The sequence below is a fragment of the Ursus arctos genome, unplaced genomic scaffold (assembly GCF_023065955.2).
Source record: "Ursus arctos isolate Adak ecotype North America unplaced genomic scaffold, UrsArc2.0 scaffold_24, whole genome shotgun sequence".
In the NCBI taxonomy this organism is placed as follows: Eukaryota; Metazoa; Chordata; class Mammalia; order Carnivora; family Ursidae; genus Ursus; species Ursus arctos.
In genome coordinates this window covers 4,504,022-4,517,597 of record NW_026622919.1, presented here as the reverse complement: position 1 = coordinate 4,517,597, position 13,576 = coordinate 4,504,022, and the positions used below count along the sequence as shown (strand labels likewise).

The following is a 13,576-nucleotide window of genomic DNA, read 5'->3' as shown; positions in this document are numbered from 1 at the left end:
AGACCTTGGGAGTGATAGCACTCTTGGAACCTTGTGGACTAGCCAGACCCCAGCAGCTCTCCATGAACTGAACCAAACTGCCTTTGAAAAGGGTCAGCTCTGTATCTTCACGGCCACGCTGGGTACCACCGCCCTCGGCTGGGACCGCCTGTGAGGGACAGAATGGGGACTTTCTCTCAGGATGTGCCTGAGGATAAATTGGTACTATCGATGAAATTCTCCGAGGGATGCGTTGTCACTGAAAATTACTTATTTCTTGCAAAGCTCAGTTAGAAACTGGTAACAGATGTGAATGACAATGGAAATCCTCAGGCCCTTTCCTAACACATTCCTCAGACCCGCTCAGATCTTGACCTTGGTGTTTAATTGTATCCTGGCCTGTCACGTGAAGGAGTTGGACCGGCATGGCCCAAGGCAGCACCCCACTGCCGGTGGGCCTCCGAGCCTGTTCTGTGGGGCCCCCGAAGGTTCCTTCCTTCTCCCTTTGTCTTGTGGTAAGACGGTTGTGACAGCTGCCTCAGTCCCCACCCGCGCGCCAGGCAGAGGTGGGGCTGGGGGCCAGGATGTCCTGCCCAGCCCAGTGCCCCACCTGACCTCTTCCAGGCAGGGCTGCCACTGCCCGTGCCCCACTGCGCTGGCGTTTGAGGTGTGTCTGGCTGGCTCTCGGCCACCAGTGCTGTCCAGGCAGAGCTGGTGGGGAGGGGAAAGGGGCTTGGGGCAGGTGCAGGCAGCCTCAGGACCCTTCCATCTGCTCAGTCCTTCTTTTTGCAGCACTGGGTTCCTGCCCTGTTTGTGAGTCTGGGGCCTGGGGTTCTCCTGGGCGGTGGGGTAGCCCCGGCCCTCTTGGAGGCTCCCCCTCCCCCCTGCCCCGGGGAAGATGCCGGAGGGCTTGTCAGCAGGGCAGGGATGAGTCATGGAGCAGTGACTGGCCTCTGAGACACAGAAGGCCGCTCCTTCCAGCCAAGGGTCGGGTTTTTTCCCTTGTTCTGGACTGCCTCTGTGGCTTTTACAAATTAAGCAGTTTTATCTTGTTCCAAGCGCTTGTATTTCAGCAGGGAGAGAATCTCCAAGAAGGGAACTTTCCACTGGGGAGCTGTTACTTAGCTCAGCTGGGCCTCGGGGAGGGTGGGAACGGGCTTCTCTGCTCTGTCCTGGACTTCGGCATGGGGTCCTGGGAGGGCCGGCTGCTCCGTCACAGGACGTCTGCCCGACATGGTGAGGCACAGAGTGCTCACCCGGGGCGGGGGGAGAGCTGGTGGTCTGCTCTTCTCAGGGTGTCCGCTGTCACGGGGCGGGCAGGGAGCTGGACACCCCTCACCTGTCCCTGCTTGTCTCTGAGTCCCCGGGCACTTCTCACCCTGGTCCTGGACAGACACTGGGGTCACAAGCTGCCTGGACCTGCTTTGTCCTCTCTGGCTTTAGTTCCCTTGTCTCCAAGAGGAGAGAAGTGGCCCGAAGCCTTCCTGGCCCCCTTCCTCTTCTGGCTCTGACCGGCGAGGGACTTGGTCCCTGGAGGAGTTTCTTAGGGCAGGTGAAACCTAGTGCCACAGACTGCATGGCTTGAAACAGCAGCAGCAGCTGACTCTGTCACAGTTCTCGAGGCTGGAAGTTCAAATTCAAAGTGTCAGCAGGGCTGGTTCCTTCTGGAAGCCGTGAGGGAGCTGCTGTTCTGTACCCCTCTCCTGGCTTCTGGGGGTGGCCTGTGATCCCTGGTGGTCCTTGGCCAGTAGGAGCATCACCCAGTCTCTGCCTGTTGTCACAGAGCCTTCCGTGTCCCCAGGTCTGCTGCTTCTCTCTTATGAGGACACTCATCACTGGACATCCCCCCCGCCCCCGCCGCTGCCCTGGAGAATCCAGGATGACTGAATGTCAAGATCCGTAACTTAATTACACCTGCAAGGCCCTATTTCCAAATAGGACCACGTTCAAGGGTTCCAGGTGAACATGCGTTTCCGGCAGGTGGGGGGGGGTGTCGCCATTCAACCCACTCCAGGCCTGATGTGTCCTGGACGCACTGGATGATTCCATGTCCCAGATTCCTCGTTGCCCCACTCTGGAACCTCCTGGTGTGGCCACTGGCCCTTTCCAATGCGTCACGTGCGCCTGGTGGGGGACTGCCCTGCTTCCTCCCTGGACCCCCCCTGTCCTGGCCCACAGGCGAGGGGTCCCTGCAGCCTGTCTGTACTGCAGGCGCCCGGGGTGCCCGGAGCTCTGTGCTGGACTCTGAATTCTTTTTAAACATTGTGGTAAAATACGCATAACGTACAAATTGCTGTTTTAACAATTTCAGGGATGTATGGCTCCGTGGCGCTTATTTAATAAGTACGTTCCCATAGTTGGGCCACCGTCCAGCTCATCTGCAGAACTGCTTCACCTTCCAGAATGACACTGCGTCCCCACGGAACAGCCGCTTTCCTTTCTCCTTCCCCTCTGCCCGTGGCAGCCGCCATCCAGCTTTCCGTGTCCGTGACCTTGTTCCAGGCACCTCACAGACGCGGAGCCATGCGCTAGTTGTCTGTCTGTCTGTGCCTGGCTTATTTCACTTGGGGTAATCTCTTCGAGTCCATCCGTGTCGCAGCAGGTGTCCGTTTCCTTCCCAGTGTAGGACAGAGTGATGCTCCGCTCTGTGGAGAGACCACATTGTGTTCTGGGGACATACGCAGAAGCAGGGTTGCTGGATCGTGTGGGAATTCTCTGTTTAATTTGGTGGGCAGCTGCGTACTGCTTGCCCAGGGGCTGCACCATTTCACGTTCCCACCGGCAGGGCACGAGGGTTCCAGTCTCCCCGCCCCCTCACCGACACTGCTGTTTTATTTACTCGTTCCTTTGGATAATAACCATCCCAGTCAGTGCGTGCAGTGGCGTCTCACTGTGGTTTTGAGGGGCATTTCTCTAAATGCTTAAGCTGGTGAGCGCCTCTGCCCGGGCTCCTTGGCATCTGTGTGTCTTTGGAGAAATGTTTCTTCGGGTCTTGTGCTAAGATTTTAATTGGGTTGTTTGTTGTTGTTGTTGTAGGCCTTCTTTATATATCCTGCATATCAGTCCCTTACCTGATGTCTGATTCGCAAATATTTCCTCCCATTCTGCCAATAACCTTCTCACGCTGTTGGGGGTATACTTTGATGCATAGAAATTTTTAAGTTTGATGAAATCCCATTTTACTAATCATTCTTTGCCTGTGCTTTTGGTGTCGTACCCATTGTCCCGAAGCTTTTCCCCGGTGATTTTTCCTAAGAGTTGTATAGTTTTGGCTCTGGCGTTGAGACCTTTGATCCATTCTGAGTGAATTTCTGTATATGGTATGAGGTAGGGTTCCTGATTCACTCTTTCTCTTTCCTCACACCCAGGCCGGCTCCTGTGGGTGGCAGGGAATGGGGAAATCCTGGGCTGGGCCAGGCCTTGAGTCGCTTCCCGCCCCAGGCTCGCCACAGAGCCTCAGCTCTGGCCCGGAACACAGCTGGACGTGTGCTGTGCCCGGGGCAGCCCAAGCCGGGCTCTTCTGGGCTGACAGCGGAGGCCAGCCTGGGGTGTTCTGGGTTCCACCGTGGGGATGTACCTCTAATTCTCTGTGGTCCCTCTGTCCAGCCTGTGTGTGGCACTGGCTGTCTGTGTGGCAGGGTGTGGGGCTCAGCGTCCATTGGTCTGTCCCCATGCCCCTTCTTAGGAAGCCTGTCCACCCACACCCTCCCGCGTGGCTTCTGCCATCCCGGCTTCTGCCTTCTGCTCAGAGCTGGTCATCCGTCTTGTCTTTCCATCCGACAGAAACTTCTGTCCTCAAACCTCTTTGCCTGAAGGCCCTCCAGCACTGGGCATGCCATCATCAGCCCTGGGCCGATTCCGCTGACAGGGCCGGCTGTGGATTCAGCTTCTTTGGGGCTGGGCGTGTGACCGGGCAAAGGGTAGGGTGGGACCTGACAGAGAAAGGAGGGAGATTTCCTCCTACTGAGTGGCCTCAGCTTGGAGAAGTGTCTTGGCCACAGCTTGAACTCTGGACAGATAGCAATGCGGATCTCAGCTCGCGGCGGAGGACACTTCTGCCTTGAGACCTTCAGATCCTCCTTCCTTTCTTTTCTTTTTTCCCTTTTCTTTAAACGAATGGGGAAACTCTGACTTGAGCAAAGCTGAATAAACAAAGCAACACGCCCCTAGAAAATCAGGGAAGAGGCACCAGCTCCGAAACTTTGCTCTGAAAGCTGCGTGCTTTGGGGCTGGGTGGGTCCTCGGGAGCAGATGGGTGTGGCGGGGCCGCGGGGCTCGGGTGGCAGGAACGCACACGCCAGTGCCCCCTCCCACCAGAGGGTCGACAGTCTGTGTGGTATCTTCTGCTTGGAGTTCACCTCCTGTCGCGCCATAGCGGGGGCGGGGGTCCTGTTGGCAGCACCAGTAGGCTCAGGCCATTCCAGTTCACTCTTTGAATATTTCTTGAGGTCCTGCAATGTGCAGGTGCTCGCCTGGGTTCTCAGCCTACACGAGGGAGGGGGATATAGCCCTTGCTCCTGCGGGACCCCACCCGAACTAGATGTCAAGGAGCTAGCCAATAAGTGCATTGATAGATGATTCTAGGCGAAGGCTATGAAGAAGCCTAGAACAGGTGATGTGGTCATTACCTGGAGTGCATGTCCTCTGTGTGTGTGTGTGTGCGCGCGCGGGCACGTGTGTGTGTGTGTGTGTGTGTGTGTGTGTGTGTGTTGGGGAATTAGTGGATGCCCTCCCCGAGGGGGTGACACTGAGCTGAAACTTGCGTGACCAGTAGGACCCAACCAGGCCAGCGTCCAAAGGAAGAGCTTCCAGGCAAAGAGAACAGAAAATGCAAAGGCCCGGAGGTTGGATCATCAAGGCGAGGGGTAGGGCCAGGCCAGGTTGTGCTGGGGAAGCCTGCCGGGTGCCCCGTGGAGGGAGCCATGGGCCCTGAACGCCCGATGGCTGCTGAGTCACCCGTGGCGGGCAGGGAGGGGATGCAGGGAAGCCTGGAGGGGAGGGGCGCTGCAGTTGGTCTTTGCAGTGGGAGAGGGAGGGCCTCTGATTGCTGGGGGACCCGGGTGGTTGTCCAGCCCTGCCCCGGAGGCTTGCGCCGACTCAACTGGGAGGATGCTGGCTGTGGCTTGGTGTCTGCTTGGCCAACCGTGGGGTGAGGCTGAGGCCGCCTGAGTCCTGGGAAGGTGACCCGAGCCCATAGCCTCAAGAGGAAGTACAGCGTGGGAGAGGCGGCCCGCTCCTTCGTGTCCCACAAGGCCCTGCGTCTCCAGGCAGTTATTGTGAGCTCCGGTGTGAGGCCACGTGCCCGCCAGGGACTAACACCCACCCTGCTGGCGTGGATTGAGCTGCTGTCTCTCCAGCGCCTGTGCGTCTGCTCACCGGGCAGGGGCTGCGGCGGCGGACAGCAGGGGCCTGTGCGTCCCCGGCCCACACGGGGGACAGTTCCGGCAAGCCCTGCGTGCTGCTTAGTGCGCTCCTTGACCATCCACGGGCCACCCTGCGGGGGCGGCACAACTGAGACGGGTGAGCGTGAGCGCAGAAGCCTCGCCCAGGCCCAAGGCCTCACCTTTCCAGGGCTTAGCTTCAGGCCCGGGCGCCTCTCTGGCCCTGCTGCCCCTGGTGTGCACGTGGGTGGCCCCCCACCATCCGCCCGGCCACCCCACCAGGGGCCAGGAGGCCTTTCCAGGTGGCATTTCACTTCAAGGCTGCAGGGCTCTGGGCCATGGTGCTGGGTGAGGTGTCACAGGAGATCGTTATCTGATAACAAGCAGAGAAGTTCGGCTTTGGGATGGTTGACGTCAGCATGTTTCCAAGCTCCGGGACCTTCCTTGTGTCCTGATCCAAGTGCAGGGGAGAGGGATGGGGCTCGGGTGAAGGTGGGCGGGGGGCTTGTGAGCCACCCAGAGGGGGTGGGCTTGGGCAGTGCCTCTGTGCTGTGTGTCTAAGGGGGGGTACTCCAGGGAATGCTTTGCAATGCCCCCCCACCCCTGCCCCAGCTCCCACCTCTCTGGGGAGGAGTGAACAGAGGGGCCTGGGTTCGGGAAACCTGCATCGTCCACGCATGGGTGCCCCCCATTACCGCAGAGAGGGGCCGGCGGGGCCTGGGGAGGGAGGAGGCCGCAAACCCGAGAAGGGAGAGGGATTGGGCTGCAGAAAGCCTTTCCCCCAGAAGGTGGCACTGCAGGCCCTTGAGAGCCGGCCCCCGTGTCCACGCCACCGAATTTGCGGAAAGCGGCTGCCCAGGCGTTATTTCACTTCCCGTGGCTGCTCTTCTCCCCCTTCCCCGGCGCGGGAAGTGGCGGGTGGGGAGCGTGGGAATCCCGGCGAGGATGGGAAGGCCCCGGCGCGGGAGCCAGGACTCGCTCCGAACCCGGCTCAGGCCGCGGAGGTGTGGAAGCTTCCTGCTTCGCGGGAGGGGGGGGGGGTCTCCACTGCATCCTCCTCCTTCCCTGTTCGTGGATGGCATGTCTCAGTCTCTTTAAAAATTTTCCAGCTTTTTACTGTGAAAAATCTCAAACACACAAGAAAGATAAAAGAATTCTAGGGCCACCGCGAGATTCTGCCATGCCCGGGGGGCTCTGCCGGCTTCACCCGTGTCCCTCCCTCCGTCTGCCCACAGTCCCCGGGATTCGGGGATCCATTTCGGAATAAGTGGCTGATATCCGTACACATCACCCTTCGAACACTTCAGCCTGCGTCTCCCTAGCTAGAGTCCGGTATCTGTTTACGGTTCTTTTTCTTTCTTTGAGGTAAAATTACTGTGCCACGGACTCCCAGACCGTAAGCGCAGGCTCCGAGTCTGGGCGCAGACTTCACCGGGCCTCACTCCCATCAGCGAGCAGAGCATCGCCATTCCTGCGCCTGGGCAGCCTCTGCCTCCCGCCGAGGGGCTGCCAGAATCGGGTTCCTTCCTCTATCGATTACTTTTGCCGGTTTGTGTGTTTTTTAGAACTATCTGCTGGCACAGTACTTTGTCCCATGATGGCTCAGCGGTGTTCGTTTCATGTTTCCAGTGGAAGGTTCTTATGAATAAAGCTGCTATGAGCATTCTTTTCTTTCTTTCTTTCTTTTTTAAGATTTTAAATTTTACCTCATCTCTACACCCAACGTGGGGCTCGAACTCACGACCCGGAGATCAGGAGTCGGGTGTGTCCACCCACGGAGCCAGCTGGGCACCCCCGCTGTGAGCATTCTTATGCAATCTGTGTGTGTGTGTACTTCCATTTGTCTTGTGTAAATACCGAGTGGAATTATTGGACCAGAGGGTAGGTAGCTATGAGTTTAGTTTTACAGGAAACTGCCAGATCTTCTCCTAAAGTGGCTGGACCACTTTACACACCCACCAGCCATGGCGGAGAGTTCCCGTTGCTCCACGTCCTCGTCAACATTTGGTGTCGTCACTCTCTAGGATTCTGTCCTTCTGGCACGCGGGTAGCTGTATCTCATTAGGGTTTCAATTTGCATTTTCCTGATGACTAACGCTGTTGAGAACATTTCATGTGCTTACTGGGGACTCATCTATTTTTCCTTTGTGAAGGGTCTTTTCAAATCTGTTGCCCATTTTAAAAGTGGGTTGCTTGGGGACGCCTGGGTGGCTCAGTCGGTGAAGCATCTGCTTTCGGCTCAGGTCATGATACCAGGGTCCTGGGATCGAGTTCTGCATCGGGCTCTTTGCTCAGCGGGGGAGCCTGCTTCTCCCTCTGCCTGCTGCTGTCTCTCTCTTTCTCTCCCCCTCCCCCCCCCCGCAGTTAAATACATAAAATCTTTAGAAAAATTAAAAAAATAAAAGTGGGTTGCTTGACTTTTATTCTTTCTGGATACCGATCTTTGTATCGTAAATATTTTTTTCCTGCTCTGTGGCTTGCATATTCATTTCTTAACAATACCTTTCGATGAGCAAAAGTTTGTAATTTTAATTTTGATGAAATCTAATGTAACAAGTTTCTTTCTTTGTGGTTACTGCTTTCTGTGTTCTTTATAAGAAAGCTTTGCCTGCTCCCAGGAGGTGAAGATATTTTCAGTGCTTTCTTCTGGAAGCTTTATGGTTACAGCGTTTATATTAGGTTTAGAAATTATCTTTTGTGTATGGTATGAGCTAGGGGGTTTAAGGTTTGCTGGTTTGTTTTTTTAGTATGGATACCCAGTTGTTGTAGCACCATTTGTTGAAAAGACATTGGCGTACCTTGGCACCTTTCTTGAAAATCAATTGGCTTTGTGTACATGGTTCTATTTCTGGAGTCTATCATATTGTATTGATGACCACCCTGTCTTGATTAATGTGGCTTGAAATAAGCTCCCTCAATATATCCAAGCCATTGCTTTAGATGTTCTTTTTAATTTTTTTAAAGATTTTATTTTTAAGTAATCTCTACCCCCAACGTGGGGCTTGAACTCACAACCCAGAGATTAAGAGTCACACGTTCTACCAACTGAGTCTGCCAGGTGCCCCTAGGTGTTCTTGCTCTTTTAAGTTTCCTTATAAATTTTAGAAGTAGAGAGTCAACGTCTATAAAAATGCTGTGTGAATTCTGAGCTCGCATTGAATCTATAGGTCAATTTAGAGAGAATTGACATCTTAATGACACTGACTCTTCTGATCTTACAAACGTGGTATGTCTCCATTTTTAAAGGCCTTTTTCTTCAATCTCTGTCGAATTCCACTGTTCTGTAGTTGTCAGTGAAAAGGTCTTCATGTCAGTTGCTAAATTTACTTCTAACTATTCTATTTTTTGGTGCTGCTGTACATTGAGTATATATTTTCAATTTCATTTCAAATTGTTTATTGCTGGTATATAAAACGCACTTGACTTTTGCATATAAATCTTATATCCTGTGACCTTGTTGAAGTCATTTTTTATCCTAGGACTTGTTTTACTTATTTCTTCCCGATCTTGGTTCCTTTAATTATTTGTTCTTGTCTTATTACACTAGCTAGCACTGCCAGTACAATATTGAATAGAAGTGAGTAGGCATCCTTGTCTTGTGCCAGAACTTAAGGATCTTAACTATAGATTTTCCAAATATGCTCTTCATCAGACTGAGGAGATTCCCTTCTCTCCCTAATTTGATGGAGTTTTTAACATGAGTGGGTGTTGGCTTTGGTAAATACTCTTTTTTTTTTTTTTTTAAGATTTTATTTACTTACTTGACAGAGATAGAGACAGCCAGCGAGAGAGGGAACACAAGCAGGGGGAGTGGGAGAGGAAGAAGCAGGCTCATAGCGGAGGAGCCTGATGTGGGGCTCGATCCCATAACGCTGGGATCACGCCCTGAGCCGAAGGCAGACGCTTAACCGCTGTGCCACCCAGGCGCCCCTTCTCTTTCTGTATCTATTGAAATGATTATTTTCTCCTTTGTTCTACTAATAGGGTGAGTTAACAATGATTGATTTTTGAGTATTAAACCAAGTTTGGGTTCCTGGATAAGTCCCACTTGGTGATGATTTGTAATCCTTTCCATACACTGCTGGGTTTGATTTGTCTCGTTTTTCGTAAAGGATTTCTTATGTAGATCCACGAGGAATATTATTAGTGCGGTATTTTTTTGGTTAGTTTAATTCGGTAATGTCTTTGTTCGTGTTCTTTCGGCCTCATGAAATGAGTTCAGAAGTGTACCCTCCTCTCCATTTTTCATAAAAGTTTGCATAAAATTGGTGTTATTTCTTTCTTAAGGGTTTGATAGAAGTCAACAAGGAAGCCATGTGTCCCTAGAGTTTTCTTCTTGGAAAGTTGTTTTTTTTAATGACAAATTAAGTGCTTGTATTAAATACATTAAATGAATTTAGTATTAATTTGAATACATTAAAAGTGTTTGATAGAGCTATTCAAGGTTTTTACTTCCACTTGTGTCAATTTGGTAAGTTATATTTGAAGGAATCTGTCCATTTCATGTAAGTTGTTGAACTCATTCGTATAAAGTTGTTCATAATTTTCCTTTATTATCATTTTAATGTCTATAGGATCTTAGGGATAACTCTTCATTCCTAATATCAGTAATTTATGTTCTCATCTCTCTTTCTCTCTCTCATCAGTCTAGCTATGAGTTTATTGATCCGTAGATCTTTTTAAAGAACGGACTTTTGGCTTTATTTTATTTTATTTTATTTTGTTTTTTAATTTCCTTTATTTCTATCCTTATCTTCATGACTTCCTTCCTTTTACTTACTTTGATGTAAGTCAGGTCCCAGGCAGGAAACAGAAACCACACCACACCAGTAATTTGAACAGCAAAATGTAATACAAAGAATTATTAACAGGTAAAAGCTGGCTGGCTACTAAAAGGGTAAAACAAGACTCGGAGGAACATAGAGCAGCAAATAAAGAAGGAGCTACTTTAGAAGGAAACACAGGGGAAAGCTTTGTGACACTGGGTTTGGCAAGTTTCTTCGCTAGGCCGCCAAAAGCCCAGGCAACAAAAGAAAAAAAGATAAGTTGTATTTCATCAAAATTAAACACTTTTGTGCCTCAGAGGACACCTCAGCGGAGTGCAAAGGCCGTCCGCAGGGTGGGGGGTACTGTGTGCAAACCATATATCCATAAGGGATTAATATTTAGAATATATAAAGAACTCCTATAATACACCAACAAAAACCCAAACAGCCCGATTAAAAAAAACGGACAAGGGACTGGAATAGCCCTTTCTCGAGAGAAGACACACAGATGCCAACACGCCCAAGAAAAGATGCTCAGTGTTACTAATCATTAGAGACAAGCACATCAAAACAGCAGTGAGCCAGCACTTTATACTCATGAGGACAGCTGCTATCCAAAGAAGCAGAGAACAGCACGTGCTGGCCAGGTGTGGGGACACTGGAGCCTTCATTGGCTGCTGGGAAGGCAGTACGGCAGGTCCTCAAAACATTAAAGCTAGAGTTCTCACCCACTCCAGCAAATCCACTTCTAGCTGGATTCCCCAAAGAGTTGGAAGCAGACCCATGTGCAGAGTCGTCAAAGGCGGTGGCTGGCGGGCTGGGGTGAGGGGAATGGGAAGTTAGTGTCTGAGGGGTACAGAGCTTCGGTTTGATAAGACGGAAAGTTCTAAAGATGGGCAGTGTTGATAGTTGCACAGCGATGTACGAAATGCTACAGAAATGTATGCCTGCATATTGTTCAAACGGCAAATTTTGTGTTCTGGGGGTTTCACTACGCACACGCAAGAGAGGCAGCGGTAGCTCTGGGGCTGAGAGCACCTGAGCAACCGGGAGCACCCGCAGCCCTGTCTCCCTCGGTCTGGGGCTCGGGCCTTGCTGGAGAAGGTGTGGCTGCCACGGAAACCTGTGGTCTCCTGGTGGCAAAACGTTCTCCCCAGAGGGTGTCGACGGAGCTGGTCTGTACAAGCAGCTTACGGGGTGGCAGGGAAACTTCTGGAGGGTGTGGGCAGGTGGCAGCTGGTCCACAGGAAATTTTCGGGTCTGGGCTGGGGGCTACAGCTGGTGCACAGCAAGGGGCCTTCTGGGTGCTGGAAAACCTCTGGGAAGGGCGAGCACCAGCTGCTCAGGCCCCGGGGGAGCCGGGAAGAGAAGCCCCTTCCTCTCTGCTGCCCAAGGAGCCCTCCCTGCCTCTCCTCCCGTGCTGTGTGTCTGCGTGCGTGCGGAGGAAATGATTCACACCCAAGTGCAACCGGAGGGGGGGGTGTCAGAGCAGGCAGCCCGAGGGTTCGAGGAGCCCAGAGGAGGAAACGGGGGTGGGGGTGGGGACAGGAGATGAGACAGATACTGGCAGAAACGCCTTCCACACCTAGAAGGCCTGGTGGAGATTTCCGCAACGCCCAGGACTGGGTTTCAGTCGCATTTCTGAAGTTCAGTCTTGTTTCATGAGGCCCGGGATCCTTCGGGGTGAAAGGAAAGGAAGGAAAAGGACTTCCCCTGTGGGGTGTGTGAGAGTGTGTGTGAGAGTGTGAGTGTGTGTGCACATGTGTGCAAGGCTCTCATTTCCATTTTACTGTCTTCCTGACCACCAGGAAGAATGTCCGAGAACCTCCCCACCCTGCCCTGTGCTGCATGGGGTGGGAGGTGTGGACGCGGGCACGCGGGTGCGCACACGTGTGCGCACACACACACACACACACAAACGCGCAGAGGCAGGGGCGAGCAGTCCTACAGATTGTACCTAGGCCTGGCAGGAAACCGGACTCTGGGAAACTTCAGGCCCCACCTTTGGCACAAAACTATGCTTTTTGTTGCTGTACGTTCAAGGGAACAGAGAGTGGGGGTGGGGTGGGGTGGGGTGGGGACAGTTCATGTGCAGAGGAGCCAAGCCTGCCCCGGCATCCTGCTCGGGGGGCTCCTGTGCCAAGTTCTGGGGGGCTCGTGGGTCGGGGGTGGTCCCACTCCAGGTGGGGCCTTCTCCTGGAGTTCTGGGCCAGGATCATGGGGTCCCCATGGAAAGGAACCCCGCCCAGTGGCTCCCCACATTGGCTGAGGGCAAGTAACTGATTCAGTTGTCCGGGTAGCCTGTGAAAATATAGGGTCCGGGCCTACCCCCCAAGCCCCAGCGTCTGATGAGGTGCTGACGTGAGCGGGACGGGGGCCCACCGCCACAGGTGCTCTGGGGGCGCGGGGCTGCCCTGCCTGTGGGGCGTGGGAAGATCTGCACGTACTTGCGGACCGGCGAAGCTCGGGGTGAACAGCCGCGTGACCTGGCGGATGGGAAAAAATAGCGGATGCAGACTCTGGCTGCTGGAGGGAGGGGACACCGGCCTCTGGGCCATCCTTGCTCAGTCCCTGGACGGGTCTTGTGGCTGTCATAACAAATGACCTGAAACGCGGGGCTCACACAACAGGCAGTCCTCCTCGCGTGGTCCAGAGGCCAGGAGTCTGCAGGCCGGGCCCGTTCCTTCTGGAGGCCCCGAGGTAGAACCCTCTCCGAGCTCCGAGCTGGTCTCCGGTGGCCGCCGGCCTTCCACGGCTGGCAGGTACCTCACTGCGGTCTCTGCCTCCCGCTCCCTAGGGCTGTCTTTCCTGGGCATCTGTTCACAGAGCCATTCCTTTCTCTTACAGAGACCCCCAGCTGGTGGATTAGGGCCCCCCCAATCCAATCCTCTTAACTCCTTCATATCTGCAAAGACCCCATTTACAAATAAGGTCGCTTTCACAGTTCTGGGCATTAGGGTTTCAATATACCTTTTTGGCGAACACAGCTCAGCCTGCAACAGGCTCTCTCTGCAGAGGGGCCCCCTCCAGGACTCAGTTGCAAGGGAGGATGTGGGTGGACGAGAGAGGGCCCCCGTGGTGGGGGGGTACCCGCATGCTGGGGCAGGGCTTGGAGCGAATCAGGGCAGGGGATGGGAGGGCGCTGCGGGGTTGTCTGGGCAGGAGGCGCAGAAAGAGAAGAGCTGCAGGGATGCCCGGCTGGCTCAGTAGAGCGTGCGGCTCTTGATCCTGGGGTCAGGAGTTCGAGCCCCACCTTGGGTGTAGAGATGACTTGGAAAACAAAAAGCTACAGTTACTGTGTCTGAATAGTTGGAGGGTCATCACATAGAATGAGGGTTCCTCCAAAAAGCACCCCTAGGACCAGACGCCTGGCAGGTCCCAGGAAGTGCGGTTTGACTCATTACATAAAGAGATTTTGCCCACAAGTTGGATTTTCTGACAGTGGAGCAG

General features: G+C 53.5%; 1 protein-coding gene across 4 annotated transcripts in view; it reads left to right on the top strand.

Annotated features, from left to right (window-relative positions):
- Positions 1–13,576, top strand: part of SEPTIN9 (septin 9) — a 150,908-nt gene that overhangs the window by 25,803 nt on the left and 111,529 nt on the right. The gene's annotated exons all lie outside the window — the stretch shown is intronic.